The sequence below is a fragment of the Thermobia domestica genome, chromosome 6 (genome assembly GCF_964235325.1).
Source record: "Thermobia domestica chromosome 6, izTheDome1.hap1.1, whole genome shotgun sequence".
Classification (NCBI taxonomy): domain Eukaryota; kingdom Metazoa; phylum Arthropoda; class Insecta; order Zygentoma; family Lepismatidae; genus Thermobia; species Thermobia domestica.
Genome location: NC_137459.1, coordinates 277569331 through 277587215, shown reverse-complemented (window position 1 = coordinate 277587215; position 17885 = coordinate 277569331). Strand labels below are relative to the sequence as shown.

Genomic DNA, 17885 nt, shown 5'->3' with positions numbered 1-17885 from the left:
AATTGCCGAATAGTCTATATCTTTGAAACAGAAATGGACCAGTTGGTAATACATTGGGCGGCATTGTCACAGAAAAAAAAAATCCAGCTCCTAAATAGATCAAGGGTGCTCCGCCCTGTCAAAGACAAAATGTGTGCTTCGGTTCAATGACCACACTTAAGGGTTGAGAAAGGTCAGCGTAAAGAAAAGCACAATATCGAAGTTCAGGCGAGGAATCAGTGATCTGTTAAAACTGCTGACATTTGTGTGGCACCCATCTACCCGATTGATTCGTGTCGAAGAAGTTGTTGTTCTCGGAGGTGTTTCTCTGTTTTTGAAGTAGTGTCTTTCTTTCATGTGTTTGCGTTTCTGAGCAGTAGTGAGTGTGTGAGGCGCATTACGTGATTATTGACTGTGAAAATCAAATCATGTCGGGTCCGTCCAAATCCACAATGTGCTCTGGAAAACCTCTTAGAGGGCAAGCCAGAGAAATTGTTTTCAATGTTGCAACGTATTTGCAAAATCAAAAAGAGTTATATAAACTTAAGTATAATGTTGTCGAATCCACAAGCGCCGCCACGGGAGTATCTAAATGGATGGTTTCTCAAGTTTTAAAAGAAGGAAAACAGTCGCTGGCTAAAGGTGAGCTGAATTTCTCTACACCGACAGGTAAAAAGAATCCAAGGAAAAAGCGAATACAAACAGATGATTTTGCTAAAGGTGCAATTAGGCGAAAAATTCATGAATTTTACACAGTAAAGAAAGTAGTTCCAACATTACGAAAACTAACTAAAGCTATAAGAGAGGACGGCATATTAGATTGTAGCAGTGAGTATTTAAGGTGTCTTTTAAGGTCTATAGGGTTTAGGTGGAGAAAATGTCAGTCAAGGAGAAAGATTTTGATTGAAAATCCGAACATTGCTGAGTGGCGTGCACGATATTTAAGGGACCTGCGTGAATACAGAAAACAAGGTGGGCCAATTGTATATGTTGATGAAACCTACATTCACGCATCACATTCAGTACCGGCGTGTTGGCAAAGTAAGAGTGAAATAGGTGTAACAGAAACTGTTGGAAAAGGGTCACGTCTTATTATTGTCCATGCAGGAGGGGAATTTGGGTTTGTTGATAATGCTTTATTAATGTTCAAATCTAAGCAAAAAAGTGGAGATTATCATGATGACATGAACAGTAGAAATTTATCAAAATGGATCGATGAAAAACTACTTCCTAATCTTCCCGAAAACAGCGTTGTTGTCGTTGATAATGCCAGTTATCACAATGTTCAAATCAATAAAAGACCAACTATGTCTTCACTTAAAAGCGACATGATACAGTGGCTATCAACGACAGACAAACCTATAAACGAAACCAAAATTGAAGCGGAGAATAGAGTAAAAACATTGTGGAGAATGAACAAAAGACAACTGTTCTTAAGAATTCAAAGTGTACCTTATGTGAAACAATACGCGATTGACAAGAAATTTATAAACGCGGGGCACACTATAATAAGACTTCCACCTTACCACGCAGACTTAAATCCTATTGAACTTGTGTGGTTGGAAATCAAGACCAAAGCGAGGCAATGCATTTCCGATTCACTGGATGCAAAGAAAGAATTACTGGGAAAGTTATTTAATGAATATTCACCACAGAAATGGGTATAATGTTGTGAACATGTGAAAAAAATTGAAGATTCTTACTTTGAAAGAGACGGACTTATGGATGAGCGTGTAGATGAACTGATAATTAGACTTGGTGAAACCGACTCAGACTCAGGCTCATCGGCCGATACAGACTCAGATGAGTGGGAGAGTGAAACTGAAGGAGAAATGGAAAACATTTAGAAGGTGAGTTCTGTTCTATCGTTTATTTATTTTTCATTAAAATTAATTTCGAACTTTTCCAACGGTTTTAATTCATATATTACGTTGGTAAGAAATACTTAATTATTTCCCCTAATCGTACTTAATTCTTTTAATATTCAAAGAGAAAATATTAAAATGCATTAACAATTTAAAACAGTCAATATACAGCATTTACACTCAAATGTCGTAGAAAATCCTCAGACCATTCCGCTCCCTGCAGATTGCAACACTGCAAAACATCATTGTCGCGGAGAAGGGAGTAGGGAAATGTAGGATTAGGTGCGCAACAGCTAGGCTGCAGCGTTCTGTTTACAAACTTGTTCACTTATAAAACATAACATAATTACACATATATTTACTGATGACACTCAACATTTTTAGTATAGGGATTCATTTTTCCATGGCATTCCCTATTCTCGTCTGCAATTTTCGTCTGCCATTTCTCCAAGAAGAAGAGAAAAAGGAGAATTTGCTGATGCAGACAAATTTTGAAACAAACCAAAGATCTAAATGTCTTTGACGAAAGGAATCACGTTTAAAAATCAGCATATGAATTATAACGTACTTTCCAAGAACTTGTGAGCGTAATACGATAGTATAAGTAAAATATATATGAAAATAATCAAAATAAAATACACAATTTCAAACACCAATGCATCTCGGGAAAAGTAGAAAAAGGTCCGCTGACTTACAGCCCAACGACGGTTGCTACTGACGCTCAACGCCAGAGAGGTGAGACATTCTTTTGCAAGGTGTGAAAAGCACACGTATAGAAATACAAAATCCAACATATCGTTGCTAAAATTTTTATGATTTTTGAAACAAAGAGTACAGTGCGTTGTGCGCTCAATGCTTCCAACTAGGGTTTCTTTACAGAGGAAGTTCCTACACGCTTCCTATACCATATTCTCTTCCTATTCATTGCTACCCTAGACATTCCTTCTTTCACATAGTAGCAAACATTTTTCTGCAGACTTCCAGGACAGAACGCTGTCGCCAAGAAAAAAATCGCTGTACTTGCTCTCTCTGTATCAAGAACTCCAAGTCTACATTTTACGAAGTAAGTGATATTATATGTTTTTTCTTCGTAAATCTTGTAGGCAGAATATTCAATTACGATCATATATTTAGCTATTTGCATACTACTTTCCGGTAATGAGATGCACGTGATAGACATAATCACCATAAATAAACCTAGGATAAATGCACATATAAAATAATATAATAAAAATCAAATGAATATTAATACTACCGTATTTCGCTCTGTGGTGTTTACCAAATATTAAATGTTAAATATTGGATAATATTTATAATGAACCTAATTATAAAGCAATTTATTTAATCACAAAATTAACATATTGATATGTAAATGTGCACTCATCTGCATTTTGATATGCAGATTAAGCAGAGGGCATTCAGCTTCACACAAATGGGAGAAAGAGGATAAGACATTTGGTGAAGAGAACAGAGTGGTAGTTATAGGAAATGTGGATCTAACGGATGAAGAAAGAAAGTTCCTAAAACTGGGACACAAATTTAAAGTGATAGACGAAAAAGTGGATATCAAAGAAGTAGTGTTTTCAGTAGAAGAAGCTATCATGGATGTGAAAGACAAAGAAGAGAGAGAGAGAATAAGGAGAAGAGGTGTGGCGATAGTGAGATAGAATGCTTACGTTAGAAAGGGGAACCTTAGGAAAGAAGAAAGGGAGGGCTTAAAAAGACTGAGGAAGAGGAAAGACGTGGTTATTGAACAAGCGGACAAAGGAAGTGCAGCGGTAGTGATGAGGAAGGAATGGTATGAAAGAAAATTGGAAGATATTTGTGATGAAACGTAGAAGAGTAGAAGTCATAGGGGAGTATAAGTTCAAGGATGAGGTACTCAAGGAAGTGGTGGAGAACGGAAGAAGAAAAGGGTTTAAAAAGTGGGTAAAGAAGAAGGAAGGATTCCAAATATGAAAGGATTCCCGAAGATTCACAAGGAAGAGATTAAGCTAAGGCCAGTGTTGGACTGTAGAGGAAACTGTCTAGAACCATTGAAAGAAGAGTTAAGAAAAATAGCAGAAGAGATACGGATAGGTCAAGAGAGTCATCGAGTAAAGAATACGGATGAAGTGAAAAGAATGTTAGAATGTATAGGAAATAAGAAGGAGAAAACAATTATGTTTAGTATTGACGTTAAAGCAATGTTTCCGAGTATAAAGTGGGATTACATAGTGAAAGTCATAGAAGAAGAGATGAAAGGGAAAGAAATAAGAGACTGGAAGAAAGAGAAGATAGTGAAAGCCTTGAGAGTAATATGGGACAATAGTTTTTGTACGATAGGGAACAAACTAGTCAAGATCAAGGAAGGACTGAGTATAGGTTCAAGATTAAGCACAGTGTTGTCAGAACTGGTGATGAACAGATGGGAGCAGAAAGTGATATAAGAAGGTGGAAACAACCTAATATTGTTTTGCAGATACGTGGATGACTGTTTGGGAGTATGGAGAGGAACAAAGAGACAACTGGAAAAATTCGTAAAGAAGGTTGAAGATAAAGAAAAAGGGATAAGACTGGAAATGGAAGTGGAGAACAACAACATTATAAACTTCCTGGACATGACTATAGAGAGAAAAGATGGACGATTTACAACAAGATGGTATAGGAAAGAATGTGCAGCAGGAGTTTATTGCCACGAAAGAAGTGATGTGGATTACAGCACCAAAAGAAACTTCATAAGGAATATGGAGAGAAGAATAGAAGAAATAGATACTGAAGAGGAGAAAAAGAAGGAGGACATAGATAATTTCCACAGTTTACTAGAGCAGAACGGGTACAACAGACATAAGATAAGAAAGAACATAATTGAAAAGGAAAGAAGGAAAGGAAAGAGAAAGGAGAGAAAGGAAGAGGAGGAGAACAAATGGAACGGGATAGAGAGCATCGGGGAGAAGAGAGAAGTACTAAAGAACTTACTTAGAAGAGGTGGTGTGAAGACGTACAGAAAAGGAGGAAGAATAATTTTGGAAATGATTAAGAAAGCGAAAAGTAGAACGAAGGAAATATGTGAGAAAGATGAAGGTGAAGTGTATAAAGTGACGTGTAAGGATTGTGATATGATATACATAGGGGAAACAGGGAAAAACTTAGGAAGAGAATTAAACAACATAGGGATGATGTGAGACTTAAGAGAGAAAATAATGCCATATATAAACATGTTAAAGAAACGGGGCATGATATAGATTGGGAAGGTGTAAAGGGGCTAGAGAGGGAGAATAGACCAATGATAAGGAAATGGAAGGAAGCACGAAGAATAAAGAAAGAGAAAAGTGACAAATTAATCAACTGGACAAGTGGACTGTTAATACATGATCTATGGGATAAATTATTAGAACAAATTGAAGAGAAAAACAAGATTGAACATATTTATATGTAATTCATATTCATATATTTAATAATATATATAGTTAATATTGTATATAGTTATATAGTTTTATATATTGTTGTATTTTATAGTTTATATATATATATATATATATATATATATATATATATATATATATATATATATATATATATATATATATATATTTGTATTGCTGTATTTATAATCAGTTGTATGTAGTATAGTGTTATTTATTTCTAATAGGCATCGGAGGTAGATTAAGAGAAAATGTTTCAAGGCAATTGGTCAAGTATAAACAACAGGTGTGTCTGGAAAAGATAAACACAGGTGGGAGGGTAATTAAGTCAGGGCAGGTGGCCGGAAGATGATGCCCGGGGATGCACACAAGGACTTTCACTTTTAGTATAAATAACTGCGCTCTAAGATATCTCTTTCAGTTAGTGTATGATGAAGACAACGTTACGTTGTTGAAACTGTTACACTGGAATTTAGTTTTTAATAAACAAGTGTATATACTCTGGTCAGAAGTGTTTATTATTTCTTTAGTGAGTTCCAGAGTCGTGATGGATAGAGTTGCATGAGAACTTTAAATATCCTTCAATGACACTCAGTGGCGTATTTAGAGGGAGCTTCCGGGCTTAATCCCTCGAAATTTTATTTTTGATATTAAAGTAAATGAAATATCTTGTGCAGAATTTTCACATTTAAAGGACTAAAGTTAGCAAAGCCCTCCGAAACAAAGTAGTAAATACACCACTGATGACACTGATACTTGCTCCTCCAAAAGAAAATGTGTGGTTGACTCACTGGATACAAGGGGAAAGCGAAAGTAAGAGCGCCAGAGTAAAAGAGAACCTCACTGATGGAATATAGTTTACACTTGAGCAAAAAATGCAATAATTTTCTGTTTTCTAGCTGTATTTGAAAGAAATTCAGTTTATTTCCGCCGCTGCTATGAATTTCCCATTTTGTGGGTAATTTCCCGTCAACGTCAAAAATGATAAAAGAGTTTACCAATACAACGTGTGATCACAAATAGGTGCATCTTTGTTAGTGGAAATGGTCCGAACTCAGCATAAGATCTACATATTAAATTGTATGGGTCCAAATGGACCCTGAGGAACTTAAGTGTAAACAATTTTATAGTTTCCTAAATTAATTTAAATACGGCGATTATGTTAATTGTATCCACAAATATAGTAAAATTAATAAAAGTCATGCAGTATGAGAAGTTTAGATTATATACTTCAGGAATTATGGAACACTGAAATTGAAAATGGGTCAAAATGAGCCCGGGGATCATAAAAAGGTTAATATTGTCCTTCCATCTGCGCCTAGGTCTTCCTAATAGTCGTTTTCTGATTGGTCTTCCAGTCAAGACTTTGACAGCGTTTCTACTTTCTTCCATTCTGGTTGCATCACCTGTCCACCTAAACTTCTTATATTTGCTGACCCTAACATTGTTTGGTATACCGTATAAATGATGTAGTTCCCCGTTATGAAGATTCTGCCATTCCTCATTCCCGTTCCTCTTGGGTCCGAATATTCGTCTCAGGACTTTGTTCTCAAATACTTTCAGTCTGCGTTCTCCCTAAGAGCCAGCGAAAATGTTTCTCAAACCACACAGAACAGCAGGCGTGATTATCGTTTTATATATTTTAAGCTTCAAATTCCTCGACAGAATTCGCAACGACAATGGATTTTGAAGTGTATAATAACACGATTTCTCTGCTTTTCGTTGGCATTTAATTTCTTCGTGAATATAGCTTTCGTCTGTTAATATTGATCCTATATATTTGAAAGTATCCACTTTATCAAAAGTATTGGTGCATAACCTAAAGTAAAACATCTAAACTAGTTGTGTTGTACTACCACTATTATTATTATTATTATTATTATTATTTTTATTTTTATTATTATTATTATTATTATTATTATTATTATTATTATTAATGGATTTAGTAACCTTACCCTGGCTCTATTTCAATAATAATAATAATAATAATAATAATAATAATAATAATAATAATAATAACAACCCAGATAGCAGAAACAGCTTGCCACAAGCATGATATAAGCTTGTCGTGACAAGGATATAAGCTTGTCCCAAGCTTGTTACGACAAGTCTGTAAGCGTATATCAAGGCTGATTCAAGCGACGAAGTTGACAGGCGACAAGCATATTGTAGGCTTGTACTGCAAGATTGTTTCAAGCTTGTCAGTTCAAGCTTATTGCAAACTTGTTACATAAAGCATGCTATAGGCTGGTTACCTCAAGTTTATTTCAAACTTGGTACGTAATGCTTGCTCCAGGCTTGTTACCTCAAGTCTATTTCAAACTTGGGACATAATGCTTGCTACAGGCTTGCTACCTCAAGCCTATTTCAAACTTGGTACGTAATGCTTGCTCCTGGCTTGCTACCTCAAGTCTATTTCAAACTTGGGACATAATGCTTGCTACAGGCTTGTTACCTCAAGCCTATTTCAAACTTGGTACATAATGCTTGCTACAGGTTTGTCACCTCAAGCTTATTTCAAGCTGTTCACTTCAAGTTTAGCACATGCTTAATATGTCTCGTTTATTGCAACCTTCTCAGTAAAGCTTGATACAAATTTATTTCTGCACGTGAGAAAATGATTCATCTGCTTGGCGACATGTATAATGTTTGATGTGTAGGTTAGTATAATGTTCAATGTGTAAGTTACATAAATGATGGTGTGTATTATTTTGCCATCTGAGGGTGTTTGGATATTGCCATCACTTTATTGGCATTCTTTTAAATATATATTGGGGAAACCATACCATACTTACTATTAATAGTAAACATAGTAGTAGGCTATGGTTTCTGCAATATTTTTAAAAGGATGCCAATAAAGTGGTGGCAATATCCAAACACCCTCAGATGGCAAAAGAACACACACCATCATTTATGTAACTTACACACTGAACATTATACTAACCTTCACATCAAACATTATACATGACGCCAACTAGATGAATCATTTTCTCACGTGCAGAAATAAATCTGTATCAAGATTGACACTACTGGACCTCACTTCAAACCTTATACAAAATGAAATCAAGCTCATATAGACAACAATTCTGCAAAAAATAAACGTAAAGGTGAGGACGAAAGAACTGTTAAACCTACATAAGCAATGTTCTGAAAAAGAATAGTTGTGTTCGGTCAAAATGAAAAAAATGAAATGAAATCTTTGAGTTTTACGTCCCACGGTTATGCCTGTTAGACTAAAGGAGACGGTGATGATGAGAGATGAGTGAAATGGTGGAATGAAGAAAGTGGGAGGAAACGGGAGAACCCGAGAAAACCCACGAGCACGGTGTTTGTCCACCACAAAGTTCACTTGGCGGGGGCTGGGATCGAACCCGGGACCCCAAGCACCAGAGGTGAACGCTCTACCACTGAGCCACCGCACCCCACCGGTCAAAATGAAAGCAAAATATGTATACTTTCACAATCTGTATTATGCTTCTTTCCTTCGTCCATTATGCGTCTTTGCAGCACGAGGTTTATTTCTGTTGAGTAACATTATTGAGATATCATGTTAAATTATAAATCCATGTCTCACACAACATTGGTGTTGAATATTTACCCCATACTCCAGTCTATTGAGATTAGTATCTTATCTCAATATAGAAAGCAACACTTTTCCTGAGTTCCTTGGTGAATATACTATGCGACCTGGCAGATCAGTATCCAAATAGTTTACCATTAACCACAGTTTGATGTTGAAGTTGAGCGTCCCGTTTCAGCACGAAGCTTTATATGAGACACTGACCTGTAGAATCCGCAGTAATGCGTTCAGCGTTTGTAAGGTCTTCCACTGAGAATCAACCACGACCCTAGGCGCAGCAAAGACGTACACCACTAGACAAACGTCAAGGGCTAAGCAAACTTTTAAATTATCAGATTTCAGGAAAGAAATATAAATTAAATCCTAGAACCACTGCTACACAGGGTGCGAAATACTGAGGATGGCCATTCCCACACTTCAAAATTTTGGAAGAAAATTCATCCTCAATAATTTACTGGCGAGATATGGTGACACTGACACTGTCAGAAGTACACAAACTATTTACAGTAAATCTGTGCAGTTAGTGGACAACCTAGTGGTTAAGCATTATCCCTAACCTTACAGAGTTCAATAATTTTGGATGTTCAAAATATGAAATCTTCATTTCAAAACTTTCCAGTGCATTTTTCTTTTTTTACTTATTTATCTACTCCTCTCTCTCCCCGATCATAACTGTTATTATCCTGCTGCTACATAATTGAAATAAATTATCCCTACATTCTACGCAATAACTGATATAAGGTTTCATGAAAACAATCAGCTTGTATTACAATGTTATTTATTGAACTTATTTACATTTTTTTTGTATTATTTCTAACTTATTTCCTTAATTGGGTTCCTCAACTTCAACGGTGTCACCTTCCACTACAGGTTTTGAATTTCTTCGTTCTCTGCAAAATAACGATCATAAATACGTACTAAAAAACATATAATTGATTTCACAGTTAAAAGAAAACATTTATATTGTTTACCTTATAAATACGCTTTCATTAAAATACATTATTATTCTTTGAAGTAAGTGCCAACACAGGCAACAGAGTATGGCACTCGTTTCTCAGATCTGGTGATTCATGGCTTGGAAGCACTCCAAATATGATCTATATAGCATTAAGGTAGAATTTTTATAGTGAATTAATATTCCCTAATCGAGCTCACCTATTCAGATGTTAGATTTGCAGTGTGACACTTCTTATTCAAAGTGTCTTGACTGTCAAATACAATATAATTCATCTTCCCATACTGAAAATTAATAAAGTAATTTTAAACACTACTATACACAAACATTACGCAAACACTATTTCGGTTCAGCGGAATCCCTTATATTCTACATTTTACGTTTTACAGCCTTATTCGATTAAATTTTGACGATCACTCATAAGAAACACTTGAAAGGAAAGAATCGCGTTTGTTACAATTACAACATACTCTCCCATAGTCTGATATTTAGTCGTCTCGGGATCGCATGGATATGTCTGGGTCATACAGGGTCAGGGATCTGACTGCTTCGTGATCACGAGTCACGAAGTATGTGACCCGTTTCATCACTGGTACCACTGCATGGTATTTATTCACTTTACCTATTTCAATGTTCTAGTGCCAGTAAATTTTCAGTAAAAGTTTTTTCCTAGCTGAAAACGTGCATTGTTCTGTGAGAGCATCAATTTGAGATAAATCCAGAAAATGTCATATTGACTCACTCGGTACTGTTGTATAAGCACGGCGTTACGAAAAACAAACGAAGTGATCACTGATGTAAGAAATCACTGAGGGATGGAAGAACAAATATTTACTTATTTCTTTAATTTTCTCTCCATGCCTTGTATGAAATGCAATCTGATCTCACGATTCACAGGAAAGTTAGGCCATAAGTGTGTGAACCTATATACCTTGTATTCTTCACGGAGCAACACAAATGATAGATGATGACCTACAAGGCGTTATCCTGCGTAATGTACGACAGAACGCATGGGAAAATGTAGTTCGCAATTTACAGGAAAAGCGTAAGAATTTACTAAAAATAGGTACCGTGTACACGGACAACTTCGTACCAACGAGTTTGGAACATACCTTAGAGGTTCAATTAAATATTTCTCTTTAAAAATATAAAAAAGTTACTGGTGACTAATACAAAAGGAGGTGTTGAGCAACAATTCTCTGGATTTATTTGTGACAGTAAAACAAACGGATTTCAATCCTGAGCCTTACAGCGGAGGAATACATCTTTGCAACGTTTCATTCTTTCAAAACACAAGAATCACTGATAGGAAGACATGCATATTGCCTTCATTATACATATCAAATGAAGAAGGGATGACTCATTACCGTAACTGTAACACTAAGTTTATTTGACCCATATTCATGGAACGTCGTGTCGGAATCATTAGCGTCGTTTCACAATTCATTATAGAGAAGTAATAAATACTCCTGCGACTTATCGACCTAGTTCTTTACATCCCATCTTTGAAAGCAGAAACATATCTCAGTGTACATGGCACAAAGCAGGCAAATCACTTCATTTACTTCAATCCAGTCAAATTCTGAATGCATTTTAAGACCTATGTCTCCCTATTTATTTTCCTGGTAATTTGTTGTTGAGTGTTTACGCATACGCATACTTTGGCGTGCTCCATCCTATTGAAATCTTTTTGTCTTTGGGGAAAAAAACTACTCTTACTTTTTTTAAATTTATTTTTTATTACTGCCACTGCTGAATGAAGTCTTTATCTTGTGGATGAAACATTAACCTTTGTTTCTTGTTCAATTTTGGTGTTGACTACTTCTTTTTCATACTGAATGAAGTCTTATCTTCCGGGAAACTCGGGAATGTCTTTGTAAGAGAGAAATGTGCATTTACTATTATTTTGTCTTTTAACAAAATTTTCTAACTGCTGAAGTCTTTATCTTCTAGGAAAAAAACTGTTTCTTGATTAGTTTTAATGTTATTTTACTTCTTTTCTATCTCCTGAATGAAACCTTATCTTTTGAGAAGGAAAAAAACTACAATACCAATTTGTATCTTAATTAATTATAGTGCTTTATTGCTTGTTTCTATACTAAACGAAATAATCTTATCGTCTGAAAGATTCTGCAATTGCATATTTCTCTATTACAATGGCATTGCAGAGTTTTCCAGACTGTAAGATGGTTTCATTTAGTATAGAAAAGAAGTAATTAACTCTAATCAATCAAGAAAGAGGGTGGTATTGTAGTTTTTCTCTCAAGAGATGAGTTCGTTCAGTAGATAGAAAAGATGTAAAACAACACTAAAATTAGTCAAGACAAAAAGAGGTTAGTTGCTTTCTGTTTTTCATGCAGCAGGTAGGAAATGTTTTTAGAAGGCAAACATAACAGAAAGTGCCTATCTCTCTATTACTGTGACATCGCAGTTTTCAAAAAATGAAATTTCCTTCAGTATAGAAAAGAAGTAATCAACACCAAAATTAATCAAGGAATAAACGTTAGTCTTAAAAAAAATCATCAGCAGATAGGAGTAATCAAAAAATAAAATTAAACTAACAGAGGTACTTTCTTCCAGAAGACAAGGAAATAAAAATGTAAACAGTAATGAATCTCGATTTTAGTTAAAATTTCCACCCTCTGAGGAAAGTAACAGGCAAGTTGCTAAATTATAAGGGATAATAAAATAATAAGTACATACAAGGTAAACATTTTGTCTCATTTCACTAAGTTGCAGATCCCTAGCTTATTTAGTGATGGTAAGAACTTTCCGATCTCTCTCGTGATTGTAAGGAAAATAGGTAAAACTATACTTACCTACCCAGTAGTCTAGGCTTCGCCTGCTGCAGCCAAAGACCCAATACTTTCTTCACCGTTTCTTCTGTTGCGTCGGTGTACATCTTACGAACAGCAGCTGAAAAGAAAGATAGAATTTCAAGCAAATACTAGCGATTTTTATTCTTAAAAAAAGTCATTTGAAATAAATTTCCCTCTTAAATACCTTTACGGAATTATGGTATGGTTTGTAAACGTGGATTCCTAGAGCTGAAACTAATTCCTATATTATTTTTCAAGTCACCTAAGCTAGGCCCCTATTTTGTGATTTTTATGTAAGGGTACTATAGAAAGTTATCTTTCACCACACTTTTGGTATATTATATAATGGAAAAGTTACATTTTTCTATACAAGTGTAACAAGACTTTCTTCCGGTGCCCTTAGTGGTGATATGGTTTTGAGTCAACGTTTCAAGTCACCTTAAATAACACTACAAAAAAAATAGGTTTTGGCTAACTTCGTTGTCTCGAAAAATTGAAAGACGAAGACGACAGAAAGACGAAAGTTTGACTATTCGCCGTCTTGAAAGCCTGCAACTTTTCTCTTCTTATACTGGAATTATGGTAACTTCGAAAGCTATATTCTTCTAGTGTTTTATCTGCGTTCTAGTGTTAGACAAAGAGCTCTGAAATTTCGCACCTTTAAAATATCGACAGGGGACACAGTTTGGCATACTATGTAATACTACCAGACCAACAGTGTTGCCAACCCAACAAAGTTATATTCTTTCAAAGTTGCATTCGTGTGGTAGAGAGTATCAAATTTACAGGTATACACGAAAAGTCTGTTGCAAAATTATACTTCACATAGTGATTCCTACACTGTACTTCAATTTAAATTCGTTGACACTATTGACTTTATTTAGCCCTGGAATCATTCCTACCTTGGAATTTTATTTGGTTTTAGGTTTTCCGTACACCTTACAAATTGTTTTTGAATGCTTTTTCAAGCAAAGATTTGTTTAAATGTGTACTTTGCCAGTAAAGCTTTGTTTACAACATAGAGTATTGGATTAGTTATTGAATTTCCTATATATTCTACACAGATTTTATATTCACCCAGTAAGGGTGAACACATTTACATATACTTTGGGGCATACTAATATGAGAACACACGTCCAGTACGAGAGAAGTGAGACTTAGTAATTAGCAAACTGGAATTTTGTATGGTTACTAGCATAAATAAATAAATGAAGTTAAATATTTCAGTACAACTTTTCAAATCAACTTACTGTGGATCTTTTTGTACATTTGGGTGGACCCAAAGGTGTGCTTTTTTGCTTCATGATCCTTGGTTTCCTGCCAGAGTAGGAGAATTCCATTGCGAGCTTGTCGCACAAAGTTCTTCTTATTGCATTGTGAGCAAAACCTTTTAAATCCTTACCACCAATTGACAGTAATACTTTTACCTGAAAAAAGGAAATTATTTAGATCTAATGCATGCTGAAATCGAAAAGAAAGACAATATATATATAAGGGTACGTATTGTTATGTTTTTCTACCAGTGTAAAAAAAAATAACGAAGCATGAATGACACTAGATTAATTTTTAAATACCGCAATGTGAAGTGTGAAAAAAAGGGCGTGGAGTTCTGAGTTTCATGGAAGGCCGTATCAAATGGGCTACGTGACTAACAAAAACTGTTTGCCTGCGATTTATTTGGTAACTTTCAGCTTTATATCGGAATTGCGGTTATTTAAAAGGACCATTGTCCGTTTGAATTAGAAAAAATACTATATATATATATATATATATATATATATATATATATATATGTGTGTGTGTGTGCGTGTATGTATATGGAAATTACATACACTTCTAAAAGTAACAAGAAACAGTGGGTTAATCAGTGCTGCCAACAAGTAGTGTCAGAAAACAGCTAAATGACGCACAGAAACTAGCTAAAAATGGTTCAACTTACCTTAAATTATAGGTAAGAGAATTTAGGAACAAAGAAAGTAAAAATTTGGTACTTTTTGTCTACTAGTTTACAAAGATGTTCTAATATTATTTATCTTTTGATATCCTCAAATCAAACAGTTTCACAATATAATTTGTTCCTTCATTGACTAGAAGTAATAAAATCTCTTTAATTATTTTCAACTTCAAATGCTGGGTATGTCTTGATAACACTATTGATCTATCACAAAAATACATACATACACATGCACGCATCTTAACAAGAAAAACCCAACCCTAACTAAAAATACACTAGAAACTAATCAAACAACTGACTATGAAGAAACCAGATTCAGGAATCCCAATTTACAATGAAGGATAGGTGAGACTGATAAAAGATATCTAATCTACTGTGACAATGTAAGTGCTGTTCTAAACAGAAGAATTAGAAAAATACCAAGATAAACTACTTTTTTTTAGGTTTTTCATATGTTCTAAAAAAAATTGACTGCAAAAGATTTAATTGCCGCCTAAATGACTATATTAGCAAGTATGAATGGCAAGTTGACCAAAATTCAGCGGCGGCTGGTACTATATGTTGCATGGTTGTGCAACCGGATATTTTTTTTAATACTAAAACTATTTTTAAGTATTAATGTAGTGTATCAGTAAAAAATAAACCTCTGCTCTTGAGCACAAAAACAGTATTGATGCATTTCTGAAAAAAGTAAATTAAAAAACGGAAAGAAAGAGAGAGATTTACATTTCCGGTGGCAGCGAACGTTGCCACTGGAAGCAATAATATCGAGCATATGGCAGCAAGCTCCTATCTGTTAACATGGGGAAGTGGATTTATTCTTGCATCGCTCCTATCTTCCCGTATAGCTTTCTTGCGGTTGCCTTTCTTCCGCAATTGGTCAGCTTCTGTAATAGTTACAAATTCCTCCGCTTAGCAGCGCTTGACTCAATTCATAGGGTGAGGGAGATACAGACGCTTGGAAAAAAGAAGTTATTCACAAAACAAACTCGCGAAGAACAAATATAAGTCTGGTGGTAGCAGGGACGAATCCAAGCTGAAAGTTTGGGGGGCGGTCGTTCGAAGTCAATAGATTTTATTTAACATTTATAATACAAAAGTGAAAATTCTTGGGATAAGATTTATTAAAAAAAAAAAACTATTCTGGGGGGGGATCGATCGAGTCTCGAAAATGTCTTACTACTGGTATAATTCCTAGCTCTGTGTCTTTCGTGCACATGATTCTGTGTTCGATTTCCGGCGGAGAGCATATATTAATATCAAATCATTCACTTCCAATACTCATCTGCCTTCTTTAGCCTAATTTGCTGGAATGTTAAACTATTTTTTTTTTCATTTTCGAAGGAAAACATCTTAGATTTCATGCTTCTTTACAGACAAAAATACGTGGTTTCTGAAAATGGACTTTTTGTACCGTTTATTTATACAAAGAAATGCTAACAAAATGCATATTGTCGGAGGAGAGAGGTGTTTCTGGACCCTAAAGAAAATAAAGCGGAAAATATTTGCAGTAGCGATGCTTTCTATTCAGAGAAACTTGGCGAACAGCATTTCAGATTTCACTAAAGTCATAGAAAATTTGAAGCCCAAAAGATCGAAGAAAGACCTTCCATTCTAAAATAATGCATAGATTATATAATTAAATAATTTTGTTTAGCTGCGTGCATGCAATTTTCTTGCTTTTTTTTATCTTCTTTTCGGATTAACGCCATCATTCATGGCTTACAGCACATACTATATATTCGATTTATCTCGTGTTCAATAACATGAGTGTAGAGGTTTTGTATATAAATAGTGTATAAACGTACATTGATAGTGGTTGTTTGAAAAAAAGGAAATAGCTTATATATTAAATCAATATTAGAGAAACAATTTAATCAATAATATATAAATAGAGCTTAAAAGACTTTCCTCTTCATATTTCCTGAATATTTTTGGGGGGAGGGGAACACTTGCGCGTACCTACATACCTTTGATATTGCAACATTGCAACCGGTGCTTGTACAGACTACGAGCCGCTACTGCCAAAATTATAGTCCATAGGTAATGCACATGATAATGGCTAAATTGGCCAAAATGGAGTTGATGCTAACATTTAGTCAAAAAAGAGATGTTCCAAAAAGACGTAAATTAAAAGATATAACAAAGATTTGAAACCTGCTTCATAACTTGTGCAATTTTGATAGGACACTTACATATTTCTTTCCGAAGTTAGGATCTTCAAGCTTTCTCTCAAAAGTTTGAAAATCATCCAACGTTCGCAGAGGCAGAAGGCCAAGAAGTTCGGATTCTTCGTTTATGGACTCTGCTTTCACACTCACATCATTACTTAGAAGTGTGTCGACTTTCTTCTCGACGGAAGATACTCTTTCACTAAGTAGATTGCATTTGGCCAAATACCATTCTGTTATCTGCAATAAATTTTAGCAAATATTGTTTTGAATGTGTTAATATAACTAGAAAATATACTATTTCACAAATCATTGAAACAATAAAATGTACATTCATGTCCAAAATGATTGTCAACTATCTTCTTGTAAAAATATAATTTGATAATGATTTTACAGGATACTTTTAATACCGATACTATATGTATAATCGAGAAATGTATATTTGTAGAAAATTTTATAGGGAAAGAATTATAAGCACGTAAATTAGAATGAGTAAAACAAATGGACAAGAAAGTTTTATTATTCTTATTTACTGCTCTTTTGACATGAAATTTGCCACATACATGTCTTTGCCGATTATGCACATACCAACATTATAAGAAATACAGGGCGAATTCGTTATCAAATTTTATTCGTAAAACAACATATTTATAGACATGCGACAATAATTTTGGACATGAGTGTACGTTTGTGGTGGACAAACACCGTGTGCGTGGGTTTTCTCAGAGTTCTATCGTTCCCCTCCACTTTCTTCACTCCATCATTTAATTCATTCTCATCATCACCGTCTCCTTTAGGCTGCCCCGCATAACCGTGGGACAAAACTCAAAGATTATATTTTTATATGATTTCGCTGTTCATTTAATCAGAAATCTTGGGGGGAAAAGTGGGGAACAATTAGGAAGACGTGTGTAGAAGACTACTACGTTGGAGAATTATGACCAGGTCATTAGAGTATGACGTCATTCATCAGCACTGCGGAAGGAAAGGGTTGATTGCTCAGAGGTAGAACGTAGCCTTTTGGTGCGACGGATCTTTGGTTCAATCTCCGGCCTCATGAGTTTATGATGGACAATATCATATTCGTGAGGGTTTTCCCGTTCTCATGCCACTAATTCCTTCATAATCATTCACTATCATTAGTCATCCGTGTATCTT

The 17885-nt window shown here is 35.0% G+C and overlaps 1 long non-coding RNA gene across 1 annotated transcript; it reads right to left on the bottom strand.

Moving 5' to 3' along the window:
• Positions 1 to 9624: 9624 nt before the first annotated feature.
• LOC145687794 (uncharacterized) lies at positions 9625 to 17583 on the bottom strand. The gene is made up of 4 exons (XR_014131768.1): positions 16752 to 17583; positions 13853 to 14029; positions 12603 to 12699; positions 9625 to 9718 (listed from the first exon to the last, which is right to left on the bottom strand). It is a non-coding gene; the product is annotated as an uncharacterized LOC145687794 (long non-coding RNA).
• Between the last annotated feature and the right edge of the window lie 302 nt (positions 17584 to 17885).